General features: G+C 43.0%; 1 protein-coding gene across 4 annotated transcripts in view; it reads left to right on the top strand.

Annotated features, from left to right (window-relative positions):
- The window catches only part of nek7 (NIMA-related kinase 7), a 397,752-nt gene that overhangs the window by 50,639 nt on the left and 329,744 nt on the right, over positions 1–17,369 (top strand). For all 4 annotated transcript variants that reach the window (XM_085982411.1, XM_085982407.1, XM_085982408.1 and 1 more), the window contains one exon: positions 12,287–12,411. The gene's annotated coding sequence lies outside the window, so the exon portion shown is untranslated. The remainder of the gene's footprint in view (positions 1–12,286; positions 12,412–17,369) is intronic.

The following is a 17,369-nucleotide window of genomic DNA, read 5'->3' on the forward strand; positions in this document are numbered from 1 at the left end:
CAAGTTGCAGTCTGGCATTTTTGCTGAGGTGGAAACAAAAACGAATATAGCAATGGTTAGCTTGTGATAGTTAAGCTCACCCTTAATGGGGGAACTTTGCTTTTTAATCAAGCAAACCTATAATCTGACTGCTTGATACTGCAGAGAATGTTGTTTCATGTTTGTGCATTTAGAAACAAATTAATAAATTGTGGCACAGTGCATTTCGTGCTTCAAACTACTGTAGTATTTCCACAATAATCAGAGATACCATGTGAATTTTCCAGAAGCTGTTTAACGTCTCTACATTTCACCTTATTTCACACAAACTGCCCCGTATTATCAGCAAACCGTAAACATTTTTGAGGAAAAATAATTAGCTAATTTAATATCTCGAGCCAATAAAGGACATCTATCTTAGCAGATGGCAGAATTATTAGCCTTGGATATTAACTCTTGTATAACTTCTTGTTTTTGCAAGCAAGATTAAATTGGGACTAAACTTGTTTTATTGGGAAGATAAATTGAGGAAAATAGCTAGTGGAGGAAAGCAAACTGCAGTAATCCCCAAAATGTTTTGTTTTGAAGATACGACAGAGATATCTATTATGAGATATGTGTAGTGTGTAAAGTAGAACAAGTTGCTTAAAACCCTTCAATCATAGTATTTAAACGGGGAGGTAAAATAAAGCATAAAAGTGAATGCAAAAATATTTGATCTGGTTTGTGAAGCAAGTTTGGAAAATATATGAATACAAAGACCAGCTCTAAAATTGGGAAAATAATCATATTGAATATTAAAAGAAATGGAAAAGTTATTTTGGCATCTTTATAGCAGAGCAAATATCAGATGAGTGGTGTCCTTTAAGGATGTGACTGGTCAGATAATGAAGGTTGGCTAACAAAGTTTGAAGTTTTTGAAAGTAATTTCGTCACAGCTGTTTGCACTACCAAAGAGGTCGGTTGTATTTCTGACTTGTACAGTTGCAGATGCATTACGTTTATGGGGGAAAATAGCAGTCAGTGACTAAATATGTCAGTAAGAAACTCTAGCAGTTGAAGAATTTATATTTATATTGCCTCTGATGGCTTTAAAATAAGAGAAATAAGGGTAGCTCCCACGATTGTCCGTCAGATTTTGCCAATGAGCGGCTGAGCCATACAGATGAGAAAGATCCCTTGTGATGGATCCCTGCTCTCAGCTGGTGCAGCACAATTGGCGTGAACTCCCTGGGTTTGAAAGTGATAGAATCAGTTGACGTTCCTGCTCCTGATGGCTACCCAGTGACTCCTGCTGGAAGAGAATTTTCCTAAGTTTGTGTAAGGGCAGGTTTCGGCTCTGCTGTCATGCAAGGAATCTCATTGACAGGAGGAAAAGTATTGAGTGAAGGGATACGCCTCCCACATTCCATTAAAAAAATCTTGTGCTGTGAATACTTCTTAACGGTAAGTTTTAAGGATGAAATAAAACCAAGTTTACTAATGGGGAACAATCAAGCAACAGCAACGTGGCACCCACTACAAAATTTGCATGTTCAACCCATAAACATGCTCTTATTTTTTTTCAAAAAATTCTACCACCATTTTCCCTTTTTTTATATATTGGACATCACTTGTAAATACAATGAACTGCAAAATGTTAGTTGAGACAATTCATATTTGTCTACCTTTCAACCCCTTCTGATGCCATTAAACAGTAGTAATGTAAATCACTAAACTATACAAAGGTTATAAAATAAAAACAGAAAATGCTGGAAATACTCAGCAGGTCAGGCAGCATCTGTGGAGAGAGAAACCGTTAACGTTTCAGGTTGATGACCTTTCGTCAGAATGTGTAGCTTCCCTCAATACTTTTCCTCGTATCAATTTGATTCCTTGTATGACTTTTCTGATGAAAGGTCATCGACCTGAAACGTTAACCCTGTTTCTCTCTCTACAGATGCTGCCTGACCTACTGAGTATTTCCAGCATTTTCTGTTTTTATTTCAGATTTCCAGCATCTGCAGTATTTTGCTTTTGTATGCAAAGGTTATGCTTAATTAACCCAATTGTACCTGTGAAAGGCAGCTGATCTATCTGCTGAGTCATAGGTGAAACATCATGTGCATATATATAACAGGTTGCATAATACACACTGATTTTGTTAGGACTATACATAAACTTAGTAAATCCTCTGTGATTTGTGCAATCCAAATTTACCAACATTTGTTTGTTGTTTCCTAATTGGTCTGTAGGTGGAAAAGGTTTGCCCTCTAACTGGGAAGAACAGAAATTAAGGCTATCCTTGGTGCTTTGGGAAAATTCCTCAGCTGAAATCATTACATGCATTGGGGGATGATTATTGGTGGGGAGGAGGGGAAATTACACATTTCAGCGTGTAGCTTCCCTTCCTCTCCCCATCACAATGTGAGAATGATCAAATCTCCAATGATTTATTGTAAACTCAAATTATTTTTGTTTTTGATTCTCGTGCTCAAATTTTGAATGCTTCAAACTTAAGGTCCCCATATAGACCTGGTAATTGTAGCAGTTAAAGACAGCATTTTATACCTGCCTTTCACTGTACATATGTAATTGAAATAAGACTGCATTGGATTCAAAACAAATTGGAACAGAGGGCTGGAGAAACTTAGAGGATGTAGATTCACTTCCAGGGTTAATGGTAGAAACTATGCCAATATTCAGGATTAGATTGGATACATGGATGAAGGAAAAGGGGTTGAACTATTTCCTTGTATGGAGGGTAAATGCCGACATAAACTGGTTGAGCCGAATGGCCTACTTCTCAGTTGTAACTTGTACATATTTTTGCGCAGCAGCCTCCAAGAACAGGGTTTAGGATTTTCTGCAGAATTGGCTGAATACTGTTCTGTACTGACCAAACTGAGTAAGGGTGTGGGTCTGCAAGTAGGTATCAAGATGCACAGTTTAAATATAATGTACACATTGTAGAAGATTTAAGACTAGCTGATTCTGGCTATTGGCTATCAATTACATGCAAAAAGCTGTTCAGACCTAGTACATGTAGAGCAGTTGTAGGGGGTTTCTCTTGCTCGTTCTGGTCTCCTGCCAGGCTTTGTGCAATAATTACCCTTGAGTGGTTCGACCCACTCTCCTCTACGGTTCTAGACCTTGGACTTAGATGCAGAGAACTGTAGTGCAGAGAAAGGACTCAATCGACCAGGTTGAATAGCATGAAATGGATGCTTTTATTTTTAAACAGTTTGAAGCATTACAAAATACATGTCATAGGCACAGATTAAAGTAACTACAATCATGCACAAATTTGTGAACTTGACTCTATGGAAATGGGGAACACACGGCACGTCGTAAAAAGGGAAACACATTACGATTTAACCTTCCTCCCCTAAATACCTAAACTAAGTTTCGATTTGAGGAACTCGGGATCATGCTCACCACTATCAGAATCGCAAAAGGAGGGGTTCGCAGCCTTTCTGGCACAGCTTTCCGTCGTCACGTGGATCTGGAAACTTCTGGCGCAGTCGATATTCTCTCTCTCTCTCTCTCTCTCTCTCTCTCTCTCTCTCGAGGCGGCGGGGTAGACACAGCCTCGATGAGCGCTCGTCAAGGTTGAGATCCACTATTGTGGATTTGGGTTCCTGGAGCAGTCCCTGCCACCAATGTGATGTTGGAGAAATGGATGCACGTGTCGAGGCCTTGCCTGGCTAGGCTCGGAATGTCCTTTTTATCCGACCTGGATCGTCGGTTTTTTTCCCGAGGGTGTCTTCTCCTCCGGCCTGGGTCGTCGATGATCTCCCGACAACAGCACCCGGGCCACCCTCGTCGTCTTCCCGTCGTGGCCGAGCCTTGTCTGGCTGAACACCGACCACGTTGTCTTTTCACCGAAATTGTCCGTCCGAAGCGTCTTTAAAAAGAAGAAGCGTCTTGATCGATTCCGAAGCTACCGAGGTAGAAGAGGCGCTGATGGACTTTTCAAAATCCATATTTATACCCTTTTTGGGCCAGCCTTATCTCCCGCCAGATCATAGTCCAGTCTTTGTATTAATTTTGGCGGGCAGAAATCTCTGCAGGGGCGCTTTGTCTTGTAACGGGAGCCGGTGATAACTTAACTGGCCTTCCTGGCCGATAATGTCTTTTAATGTCTTTTACATTGTTACCGTGACTCGGTTCGCATATTGATCGGTCTGGAGATTTCCCTTGATGGCTGTTAAATGGTTTCTCCTTTGTACATTAAATGGGTATAAGTGTCCATGCATTGTCCGCCCATATCTTGATGGGCCCCATCCTGTTTGCCTGAAACCGTCCTGTACTTAGAATCCATTGAATATGTATGCTGTTTCCCCGAGTTTCGGTTTCCCGATACTGGCTTTTGCGGGCTTACTGTTTCCAATCCACAAGCCTGTCTGGCTTGCAGTAACAGAAATCAAATGGTCCAGAAACTGATCACGAGGCCCGGCGGCCATTTTGTATGCCCCTTTTTCTGGGCTTCTTTTAAAACAGTCTTTAAAATCATGGCCTCTTCTGCCCATTGATCCTTATTAATATGAAATCCAATTTTGCGAATCCGACACTCCCCCCTGATGATACTGTAACTTGCTTGGAGTATCATAATTCCGGGTGAGCAAAATTTTCTGTCCTTCCACAATCTAACCATCCCCAGTGTTTACCTATCCATGACCCCACGACACATGCATTTCCCATTTCAGAAAAATCTAGTGTACATTAAGCATCTATAGATGGCAATACCTTGGAGTTAAAAAATCTTACAACTTACTTCCAGGCATGGAGGGGGGCCTTATACCCCTACATCACCTAGTACATACACATTATCAAATAATAATAATCACGTCTAATAAACTTCAATAATAAAATGAAATACATAAGAAAATCCAAAAACACATGAATACACATCAAAAAAAATAACACAGAGGAGGGAGGGAAACTTTAACTTTATGCAGAGCAGCAAAATCTAAACGGGTGTCTCTTCTACCCGCACATAATGCTCCCTCCATTCCCCTCTATTCTCATACTTTTGCGAATGTTTGACCTTTTTACAGTGTACAAACAACGAATCACTTTAAAACTTAAACTAAACTTATGTACAGCGCCGCCCGTCCCCGGGCGGCTTGCCTAATCCCTGACCGGACTGCAGCTCACCGCTCCCTGTGGCGGGGCTGCAGTGACCTGTGGCTCTGGACTGCAGCTTACCGCTCCCTGTGGCGGGGCTGCAGTGACCTGTATCTCTGGTTCCCCGCAGCCTTTTGCTGTTAAACAGGGACTGTGCTTTCTTAATGATTTCTGAAGTCGGTGTCTACTGGGAGTGGGTGACTCGGGCCAAGACTTTACAGGCTGAGGCGTTCGGGCCGACCTGCGAGAAGGTACTTTGGGCGTGGCTCCCTTAGCGAGTGGGCCTTCGGGCGGGACCTCAGCTCTCGCAGCCCGTGGCTCTTCCGCGACAGTAGGCTTCGGCTCCCTTCCCTCAGGCTCCGCCCCTTTGGGATTTGGGCAGGCTCCCTTGGCGAGTGGACCTTTGGGTGGGACTTTGGCTCTCACAGCCCGTGGCTCTTCCACGACTGTGGGCTTCGGCTCCCTCCCCTCAGGCTCCGCCCCTTCGGGAATTGGGTCTGTGGCAGACGGCTCCTCCCCACCTGTCCTTACAGGTGGAGGATCTCTGCCCCCAATTTCTACCTCCCCCACGCTCGAGTCGAGGGCGGAACCTCTGTCCTCCTCCTCCTCCTCCTCCAGAATCGTGTCGAGGGCGGGACCTTGCTGTTCGGGTCCCTCCTCGTCCGAGTCCCAGGCCATCGGGGAAGCCTCCCAGGTGGGCGGGATGGCTCCTCCCCTCAAGCAGGCTGCAACGCCAGCTTGTGTGGTCTGTGACTCTTTACTTGCCTCAGGCTTATTGCTTTTACTCTCAGACCTGGCTTTCCCTGCTGGTTTTTTTGCACCTGGCTTAAACAGTTTACACTGGTCATGAACCATTTTAAAAACCCTTAGCTGACCCTCTAAACTGCCAGCCCTCGCTGTTAACCTGGCGTTCTCCTCCCTTAAAACCTGCTCAACTAACTTAGCCTCCGCAACCTGGCACCGCAGGTATTCCTCCATTTTACAGGAGGTCTCTTCCTGTGCATGTCTTTCTAGGGGACACAGGTCGACAGGCTGCGCTGGCTCTAGTCAATTGGGCACATCGGTTGGGGCTGGGGGAGCAACAGGGCCGTTGGCGACTGCCACCTTCCCCTGCGAGGTCATTAGAGACCGCATTGCCTCTAAAACTGACTCGATCGCAGCGGGATGGATCGACACATCGGCTCCTTTCTCCCGGATGGGCGTTTGGGCTGGGGCTGAGGGAGCTTTTCCCTTTAAATCCTTCCAGGGATTTTTACAGTCCCGGCGCCAGTGACCTTCCTTCCCACACCCGTAACAACTGCTCTTGGCTTGGGGAGGGCGATTCCCCTCCTGATGCCATTCCTTTTTAGCAGGAGCTGCAGGCCTCGCCTCATGCACCTTTCCCTTTGAGGAAGGCACATCCCTACTCTTGTTGTTCCTGTAACCTGTCGTGAGCTGATCAAGTACTAGTTCCTCCGTGGAGCGGGGGTTAGTGGGGTCAAACCATGTTTTGGCCTGCTCCCTCACCGGTGGCAAGCAATTGGCAACCAGGCACCGGAGCCAATGAGCCCTTTGGTCATTATTCAGCCCGGCCCGGGCCGGCCCGCCCGGGCAGCTGCGCCGATACACTGGCCACAACCTTCCGGCGAAAACCCGTGGGGGTTCTCCCTCTAGCTGTATCGTCCTTTCCAATCGGAGGAACGGACTTCCGTCACCCTCCCCTATAATCTCCAGGATCTCGTCCCGTAACTCCTCATACGCCTTGTGCCCTCTCTTGCTCTCGTCAGGGAGACACTGGAGGAGCGAGCTGTCCAGGGAGAACAGCAGCATTTTGGACTGTTCAACCCCGTCGCAGTCATTAACTGCTGCGGTCTGCTCCACGTCCCTAAAATGGACGGAGGGATCTCCTGACTCGGAGAGTTTTGGGATGTGACTTATCATTGCCCTCAGCTGTTGTGCGCTGTGGGGCATTATGATCTGATTCACGAGGGGTCCATCCTCGCCATCCGCTATGCCTGGACCGAGCCTCCGGTGTCGAGTTGGACACATCGGCGCCGGCCCCGACTCTACTACCTGGGGTTGCTCTACCTCAGGAACCTCTTTGTCTAACTTCACCGTTTCCTTCCCCGGAGTCCAAGACTCAGTATAGGTGGGAGGTGCCGAGGACTCGGGGGGTTGGTACCCCAACTGCCTCTTGCGGAATCGGTCTTTTGGATTCCTTGGCTAACAGTAGCTGGCTCGCTGATGGGTTTATGAGACACACCAAGCCGTTTGCCTTCGCTAGGGCCGTTCTCAGGTCCTCTAGCTCCTTGTGGCAAGCGCTATGGTTGGTGTTCTCAGACCTATCCTCCATGGCCATCTTGTATGCTGCCCTAGCCCCCAGAATACTTTCCTCCTGTGCCTCTACCTGCTTAGCTAGGCGGAAACACCTGTCTCTCATTCTACCTTCACTGGCCTTGGCCTCAACGACCTGACACTCCAAGTAATCTATCCTGGTCTCATGGCGGTGAGTTACGGATTGGCGTTCCTGATTCAGCGCGCTAAGCGATTCAATCAGTTTCTTTCCTCCCGCAACCTTTTCCTCTACTTCTGCTAATAACCCTTTGATCTGGGCCGTCTGTGCTACAACGACTTGGTCCAAAAGCTGGACTTGCTTCTTGTAGCACATCAGCCAGACCGCCTTTTCTACAGATCTTTTGTGCTCTTTGCTTTCTGTCCACTTGATGGCTGCGTCTAGCGGGCGCCTATCTCTTAATAGGTCGGATATCCACTGTTTTGTAAGGTTTACCTTCCCAAAAACATAATCCGCTATCCTCTCATCCATTGCATTTCGACCATTCAAACTTGGATCTGCTACATTGCAATCCTGCTGCCAGACTCCTGCCTGACTCGCCATTTTCTGTAAGGGGTTTTCCTCGAGAGGTTTCCCTGAGGTTTCTCTCTCTGGAGGCCTCTCTCTCTTGCACAGTAAAACTTTGAGTGGTTCGACCCACTCACCCCTTAGATTCTATAATCTGGACTTAGGTGCAGGAACTGCAATGCAGAGAAGACTCTTGTAGACCAAGTTTGATGAATAAAAATGAAACTTTATTGCAAATGGAAAAATATCAAATCAAATGCAACAAAGACAAGAGTACGGTACATGGGAGGGAAAAACAAATACAAACAAATCATAACGACATTATACTAACTAAGGCAAATATAGGCATCTTATACTCTACAAAGATCATCATGAAATAAAGAAACACATGGAACATCGAGGGACAACAACTCATGTGAATTGTACCCTTAAATCCACCCCCTTATTAAACCTAACTAGATCTGATTGTGAAGGGCCAGAAACATGCTCACCAATCCCACTAGGAAGTGCAAGGTTTTGAAAACGAGGCTGCTGGGGCTGCAACGACTGTCCGATTTTAAACTGTCCTTTTTCTCCGCTCTCTTTGTGACTGTCCGAGCTTGTTGATTCGAGCTTCCTCCAACGTCTTCTCCCAAGCTATGTCTTCCTCCTGAAGCTGCGTTCCGGGGTGCTGCGTCCTGGTCCTGTATCTCAACTCGTCCAAGCTGTCCCTGGGGTCATTGCCCCTGTCGAGTCGTGTCCCACTGCCGTGTCCTCCAAGCTGCTTGTTCAGCTTGCCTCGAGTGTCGCTTCCAACCCGGTGCTTCTGCTTGTTTCAACTGCTGAAAAGTCTCTTCAGTTATACCTTTCTTCCCGAGGCTTCACTTCCCCCCCCAAAATCAGGTGAGTCTTTGTTTTAACTTTTGGTGGGCTTTGAGCACAGCGGGGCAGTTATTATATTTTAAATCATTTTAAGCGGCTGGTAACAGGCCCATCTCTGGTTTGAAATGGCTTTCATTGTTTTTTAATTTCGTGCTAATCCTGTTACCGAGCCCTTGGTGTTGTCCTCATGAATAAGTTAATTGTCTCTTTCATCTGGGTCAACATTTAGATGGCCTCTGTCTCCAGCCAGATCTTGAGTGGATCTGCATCTAATCCATATGCATGTCTGTGGGTCTGGCTTTGTTCTCTCAGAAACAGCTTCCAGAACTTGCTATGGGTTCAATCCACATAGTTGTCTGAGGTTGTGCAGGAACCATTTTAAAGTGTCCCAATAAGCTGGTCACATGATACAGCGGCCATTTTGTATGCCCTTTTTATCAAAGGTTTTTCTGTGCAAGCTTACTTTGGTCAATAAACTGTCTTATTTTATCCTGTTTTCTTGCGTGATTATTGCTGAAAATTTCGAATCTTACACAGTGAGACTGAGATACCCCATCTGAGACTAAGTTTACTGACTTGAATATTCAAATTCTATTTTTGACTGTAAATTGGATTGGGTTATTTGTTTCATGAGAACACGATTCCTTGGACCTAAAAGAGCTGGTTTCTTCCATTGTGAAGATATTTAGATTTGATCTAGGTAAAGTAGAAAGACTTGTAGTTTCCCCCTTTTGTATAGTGAGGTCTGCCTCCTATTTTAATGGGGTATTGTCGGATCATTCGGAAAAGGCAAAACTATAAAGAATTCCCAGAGGATATTTGCAGAGAATTGTTTTGGTTAAAAGCACAAATTGTGGAACAGATTAAGTTTAGAACTGAAGAAGCTGGAGTTGGGAGTTTGTAGTGTAAGCATCAAGAACTTTGTTTCTCAGTTTGTGGCACATATTTGAACAGAATCAGAAACTGCTTACTAAAGGTAATTAGCCCTTTATAACCATTCTTTTCATTCTCATTATACTTCTATACTTGTCATTCCATGTGATTAACTTGATTTCTGTTTCTAAATAAAGTTATTAATTTCACGAAGAATTTTTAGGTTAGGTTAAATCCAGTAAACAGCTTACTGTATGTGGGCTAAATGTGAACCTTGGGGAAACAATATGTAGGGGCAGAGTGTAGAAAAGTTGATAGCTTCTGGACTGCATGAACTATGGTCTGCTCATGGGAACAGCTGTTGTGACAGATAATGCTAAAAACCCAAAAAGGTAAGGCAGTGTTAAAGCAAAGATCTGGACAGGCTGTGTTAGGTGTAGGCTGGTGCATATTCTGTGTGGATGGTCAGTCATCCTGTGAGGAGGAGATTTTAGAGGAGAGGAACGATAAATAGCCAGTGCCACTGGTATGCAGTTTTTCTGGAAAAATGGATGGAATTGTGGCATCTGATTCCAAAATACCAGGAAAATTTGCAGAATTCATGTAATAAAAATGGACTATAACTTTTTCAGTCACAACAAGTCAGTGGCTCCATTTTTTTTTGCCAACAGTTGAAGGAATGTTCTGGGAACAGATTAAAATTAAATATTAGCGTACAGAAGGCTTGCGGTGCCATGATGATGCAGAAAAATGAGCCTTGATTGACGTGGCAGTGGTAACGTGTAGTTTGCAGCTCAGTCCAATGCACAAATATTAAATCCTAATAGTGCAATTTGACTCCATCAAACTATTTATTAGTGGAAATAATCAAATTAGCAAATATAAAATGCTCAGGCTGGCACTGGGTGCATCACTAATGCTGTATATTATAGTTTAATGCTAAGCACATGCCAATCTTTGAGAAGTGTCTCCATGTGTTGCCTGCCAGCCTTTCCAATTGGAGTTGGGAGTTTTTTTTTGCTGAGTATTAATTTTTTTGAGACCAGGCTGTCCGCCTAATTGCTAAACAAAGAAATAATTTCTGTTTATATTGCAAGATGTAGATTTACTTTGTATGGCCTCTGCCCCAGCATACTGTGCTTGTCAGAACAATGGACGTTAGTTAAAATTAACATCTGTCCAGACTGGGTGCTTATTATGCCGACAGATGTGGCTAAAGTGTTGAAAACATTTAAAATGGAGCAAGATTGGGTATCCTACTGGGATTCTATACAGTGGCTATGGTCTCTTGCCATTGGATCAATGGCAGTTCTTTAAAGCAAACTGGTTTCTGAAAACCTGTTGGTTGCATTGATAACCTGTGAGGTGAGAATACATTTCCTGTCATGCTGAAAATATGTTCTGACAAAATGCTTCTGGGTAAGCATCTCTAGTATCTGATCATCACGTTGGTGACGGCCAGTCACGCCATCCTTGAACTTTAAATACAAAAGTAAATATGAATTGGACATTTTCTTTTGTATTTCATAGATAAAATTTTAACCATTCTCACTACTAAAATAATTTTGGAAGCAGGAACTGATGCGAGGCTTGTTAATTATGTGAGAAGCTGTTTTGTCCAAATGCCCGTAAGACCAAACACCAGTTACAGTCCGAATATTACAGGTATTATTGTCTGCAGTTCCCCCCACCACCCCCCCTCCCTCCAGCACCCCTGCCCATCTTTTCCCCTCAAGGTTTCTATTTCTGCTGCTGCTCTTTAAATTCCAACTGTTGTTTTGTCACCAACTTTACTCGCAAGCACTCTGGCTTCTGATGGGTTCAAGCCCTAGTTCAAGATTTAAGCATACAATCTAGGATGACACATCATTGTAGTACTGAGGTCCTGCTGCATTGTTGAGGTACCGTCTTTCAGATGAGATGCACTGTTTGCCTGTTTGGGTGGACATAAAAGATCCCATGGCAAAACTTGAAGAGAAAGAGTGCAGACCAACATTTTCCCTTCAACTATCTGTAACAAAGAATTATCAGGGCTTTCATTTAGTTTACTGTTGCTGTGGGCAAATTGATTGCTGTTGTATATGCAAATGCGGCAGTGACTACACTTACAGATATTTTGTTGGATGTGAAGGATGCAATAAGGTGTTACCCTGTACAATAAAGGTAATTTTTTCCTTGGTGCATGGATGCTCCATTGCCAAGTCAGCAGGTTTGAAAGACTTACGACAAACATGGACTTTTGACCTTTTGAAGAGTGGGTTGAAGTAATTCACAGCAGTGAGCTTAGAAACCATGGTTGTATCTGCATGCGACAGTAAATGGCCTGCAGAAGTCTATCATGTGGTAGGGATGTCCTGACTGAAGGAGATAGTCTCGACTTCTCCACAGTGCTGTTGTGTGTCTTCTACATCTTCACCAGTACTTTAATCACCTACCGGTAAATTCTTCCTGTGACGGATATCATCTTTTTTGCAGGAGCATAGGATTACATTTGAGGTCAATTTAGAATCTGCAATTGAATCACTGTATATTATTTCTTCAAAGCAATTGTTTTTTTAACTTTTAAAATATTGGGGCAGATCCAGTCACTGAATAAAATCTGTGTCACCATCTCAATGTTCACAGCAGAATGCTGGTCTTCAATCAAGGCGACATGTAAAAAGACAAATCCACGGAAGTGACGACTGGAGAGTTTCAACAGCAGCAGATCTGCATCATCTTTAAGTCGTCCAGTCCAGATACAGGAAGAGGTAAGCATTCAGAGCGCTAGTTCTGGCCCACCTTTTGGTAATAAAGTGTACCATCCAGCAAAGTGTCAGCAACACTGCCAATAGGTAATGAAAATACAAGTATGACAATCTAAACTGAGAAACAATGTTGTATCATAGTTGCTTTTTCCAACAAAGCATTATTGAAGCTACCTTCTTTGATAATTGAGTGGGCTATAGGTCAAAGAACAGCTCTCCAGTTAAGAGGTGCAGACCCGGCGGCATTTTTTCTCCCGATAACCATACTTTGGATCATTTGTTTTAATGAAAGGACAAATAAAACTAAATATTTTCAGAGTAGTACGTAGAGCAAAACAATTTCAAGACCGCCCAATTGTTTACAGAACTGTGGGCGCCCATTAAATCAGAGAAGTTAGTTTCTTTGAGTTCCACCAACCTGTCTCATTAGCCCCTTCAGCTTCTCGAGCCACGGGTAACTTGAATGGCAACGTGCCTCAATTATTCCCTCCCAAAGTTCTGTGGAAGTCAACACTTTAAAATGTAATTCCTTTTACATTTAGATAGAGTTTTATAAGGCCTTTTGTATTTAATTTTGAAAGTTGGTATGTTTTGTTAGGGCTGAAGGTTGATGATGATGATTTACATAATCTTGCTGGGGGCTGTGGTGCTTACTGCTTGGGGTTGCATTACCGCAGCAATTCTTAAACATTGTTACAGCCTTCACCCATCCTGGATAATGATACTATTCTTAACTCACATCCACTATGGTGCTCTAGTGCCCTCTTTACTCCTGCCTCAGTCAGCTTTTTAATGCAGTTTCTATTCAGATCATCCAAATAAACTTATTGGTGTGACAAAGTTAATATTTTTTGGCTGTGATATATCATTGACTTCTTTATTTCGACTAGTGTTAAAAATGATTTTCATTGGTTAAAAAAATGGCGTAGCTTGTTTTGATAGACCAGGTCTAGTATTCAATGGAGATGCCAAGCCATTCAATTCAGATGCAACCAATTTTGTGGGTTTTAGGAACATGGGAACAGGAGTAGGTCTTTGAGCCCCTCTAGCCTGTTGCGGCTTAACCCCATATACCCGCCTTTGGCCCATATCCCTTAATACCTTTAGTTATCAAATAGCTATCAATCTCCAATTTAAAGTTACCAATTGATCTAGCATCAATTACTGTTTGCGGAAGAGAGTTCCAAACTTCTACCTCCCTTGTATGCAGAATTGTTTCCTAATTTCACTCCTGAAAGGTCTGGCTCTAATTTTTAGACTGTGCCCCCTAGTAGTAGACTAGTTTTGTTCGTATATGTGTTTGATTGGCAGCTACTTTTGAGTTAGAGAGATGTTTAAATTTCCTTAGCCCTAGTGAAATTTTGAAAAATATTTTCTCAACTTGTTCCAATTGAATAATCCATTTCAAGCCATCATAGAGAGCCCCAGAGAGACTGTGACTGGTCAGCAGCAAACCACTGTATAAGGTTTAATATTTAAGGATCTTGTGTCTGGTTGAGTTAAATTGTAGGTTTGCAAAGTAGATGCAACTGTTATTTCCCTCTCTTCCGAGGAGGGAATATTTAAGCCTGTATTTAACTGCAGATTTGCAGTGCGTCACTGCTTCTGTTCATTTATCTATTCTCCGAGTTAATAAATCTGTTTGGCAGCTTACAATCTCATCTACAGTGTAGTGAAGTGTTCATCTTATTACCTTCTAAAGTCTCAAAAAAGATCATCTGAGGGATGTGATCTAACCAGTAGCTGAAATACTGTAAACAAGAGCATCGTGTTTGATCTCTGGGCTTGCTACAAATTGTTGGATATGGCATAGGCAAATACACAGTCTGGGTCTTGGGGACCCAGGACACTGAACCCCAGAAAAATATCCAGAATAAAAACCCAAAATACATAAAGGGCAGGTGTGTAGTGAATGCATTTATCCTGCAGTTGCACTATGAAATGTTGGAGATGTCCAAAGTTGACTTTGCTTTGAGCCTAGCAGCAACATTTTGATCAATTTTGTCTTGATGCTTGGGTATGGGGAATTCCTTTGTAGTCTTTGTTATTCTTCTGGTTTCTATTCGTTTAACCCCTATTCTACATTAGACACACAACCCTCTTATCTGTTGAGAAAGAAATGTACCAGAAGCATCTGAAATATTAATATTTCAGTTGAACATTATAGAAATAGCCATTTTGATTGGACGGGTGTATTGTACAGCAAAATGGACATGCCATAGCATTAACAGTGGAGTTTTATGAAGAATTAGTAAATCTGATGTGTGGATTTGGCCTCTGCTTCATTTCCTGGGGTGCTATTGACTACAAATAGAGATGGAGTTGAAGGATTTTCACCAGCGTGCTGCTCATCACAGTTGACTTTGTCTTTGAGGCTGGAGGTATTTGTCATAGCTGCAGAGTAACTTGCTCCTGCTGCACATGCTTTGAACATTGGGCTTTACTGATGTTTGTTCTAATATGATTCTGGCTTTTTTCTTGGCTCGAATGAAGAATCTGTACTTTCCTCAGGGCCATTTAATCTATGTTATACTAACAGTCTTGCGTCTAATGTATGTTTCCTGTTTGTAAAAGTTAATTTCTGTAATGTCATACATTTGCTGATACTTTGTTGTTTTCTTTTTTTCTTTCTTCATACTTTGTTGATTGGCTCAAATTACCAGCAAATCAGAATAGGCGAGAGAGTGAATGTTTGAACCAAAAACAAAGAAAGCAGCCAGAAAACTGCCAATGCGAAACTATTAAGAATTCTGAATGACCAGTCACAAGAACCTACCAATAATAGACATGGTGTACTTTAAAAGAAACACCATTTATAATCTTCATCTAGTCTTAACATGTATCGGAATCCAGTGCCATAACTCTGCTCTAAATATGCAAGCAAGATAATCAAACGTCTCCATCCTTCCCTTAAACCCTTTTTTAAAAGTTAAATGGTGAGCCTCCATTCACTTATGTTCAGACCTACTTGAGCATTGGTGAGGTGGTTGAGCCCACTGACCCATTTGAACTATCGTTACATGTTCAGGTTTTGAAAGGTCCATTCTTGAAAATGAATCCATAGGTGGCTCATGTAAGACTCTCACAGTCTTGGTAACACACAAGGCGGGCAGTGTGATGGAAGCAAGAGTGCTTCAAATCTTCGATTGTTTTTCAGAAGGCAGCTTTCATATGAAAGATAAACATTCTCTAAACTTTGTGTGGGCAAGTGTGGCAACTGCACTATCCTAATCTTAAGATAGCTATTAGCACAGAGAAGCGGTTTGCCTCAATTCATTTGGGTTGCTTGTTATCAATATATGATCAGTTTAAGCTCATTGATTTGTATCTCGGGTTGGTCAAGTGATAATGCATGCAAGATTGCCACACTGGCTGTAGACAGACTATTTCTCATTCATTGCCCCAATTAGTAAGGGGGTATCCTGCCAGACAAAAATTCCAGTAAACTTTGTTTCAGGCCTGGCCCATTTGTACTGCTGACAATTCTGCAGTATTCCTTGTGCTTCTGTGTAATTATAAATCATTTAAATAAATTCAGTTGCTACTTCCAGTCTGATGGCTGCCATCTGACAATGTAGTGCTCCACAATTCAAATATAACAAGAATATATAATGCACAACCCATGTAACCTCAGGTGTGACATATTGCAGCAGAGGGGTAATTGTTAAACTTGTGAAATGCTACTGCCCTTCACCATATAAGGCTATACATTTTGGATTACAGAACACGCTGATCTGCCAATGGAACTGCACTTAGCTGTGAACACGAGTAGTGAAAGTCGGAAGAGAGCCTAAATTATAATGACTGATTAACTTAAATATAGTGTAGTGCATAATGGAATAAGTGACCTTTCCAGTCAAATTCCGAGATGTGTATTTTTATTTATAAATTGGAGGCTTGATGCTCAAAGAATTAAATTGACTTTCATATGCAAATGCCAGTTAAAATCTATTGAAATTAATGATCAAAGATTTCTGGGAACTCTGTTATTCTGGCAATATATAACAAGCTACGTGCACAAGAGCCTTGTACATTTTAGAAACATAGAAACATAGAAGGTAGGAGCAGGAGTAGGCCATTCGGCCCCTCGAGCCTGCTCCGCCAGTTAATGAGATCATGGCTGATCATCCAATTTCAGTACCCTGTCCCTGCTTTCTCCCCATAACACTTGATCTCTTTAGCCTTAAGAAATATATCTAACTCCTTCTTGAATATATTTAATGAATTGGCCTCAACTGCCTTTTGTGGTAGAGAATTCCACAGGTTCACCACTCTCTCTTGGTGAAGAAATTCCTCCTCATCTCTGTCCTAAATGGCTTACCCCTTATCTTAAGACTGTGACCCCTGGTTCTGGACTCCCCCGCCATCGGGAACATCCTTCCTGCATCTAGTCTGTTTAGTCCTGTTAGAATTTTATAAGTTTCAATGAGATCCCCTCTCATTCTTCTAAACTCCAGCGAATATAAGCCCAATCAACCCAATCTCTCCTCATAAGTCATTCCTGCCATCCCAGGTATTAGTCTGGTGAATCTTCGCTGCACTCCCTCCATGGCAAGAACATCCTTCCTCAGATAAGGTGACCAAAACTGCACACAATACTCAAGGTGTGGTCTCACCAAGGCCCTGTACAACTGCAGCAAGACATCCTTGCTCCTGTACTTTAATCCTCTTGCTATGAAGGCCAACATACCATTTGCTTTCTTAACCGCCTGTTGCCCCTGCATGCTTACCTTCAGCGACTGGTGCACAAGGACACCCAGGTCCTTGTTTTGGATATGGAATTTCAGTACAGGAAACTCTCGTTTAAACGGGACCTAAATGTCCGGAATTCTCTATTAACCGGCAAAATTCATACACCGAAAACACCTCAATAACTGGAAATGTTGCCGAGTCTGAGTCTCCTGCGGTGGCCGAGTTAGTCAGTGGGGGTAGTTCTCCAAACTGCCACTACTCGGCTTCTT

The sequence above is a fragment of the Somniosus microcephalus genome, chromosome 3 (genome assembly GCF_052327205.1).
Source record: "Somniosus microcephalus isolate GS21.2 chromosome 3, FLI_Smic_1.0, whole genome shotgun sequence".
Taxonomy (NCBI): domain Eukaryota; kingdom Metazoa; phylum Chordata; class Chondrichthyes; order Squaliformes; family Somniosidae; genus Somniosus; species Somniosus microcephalus.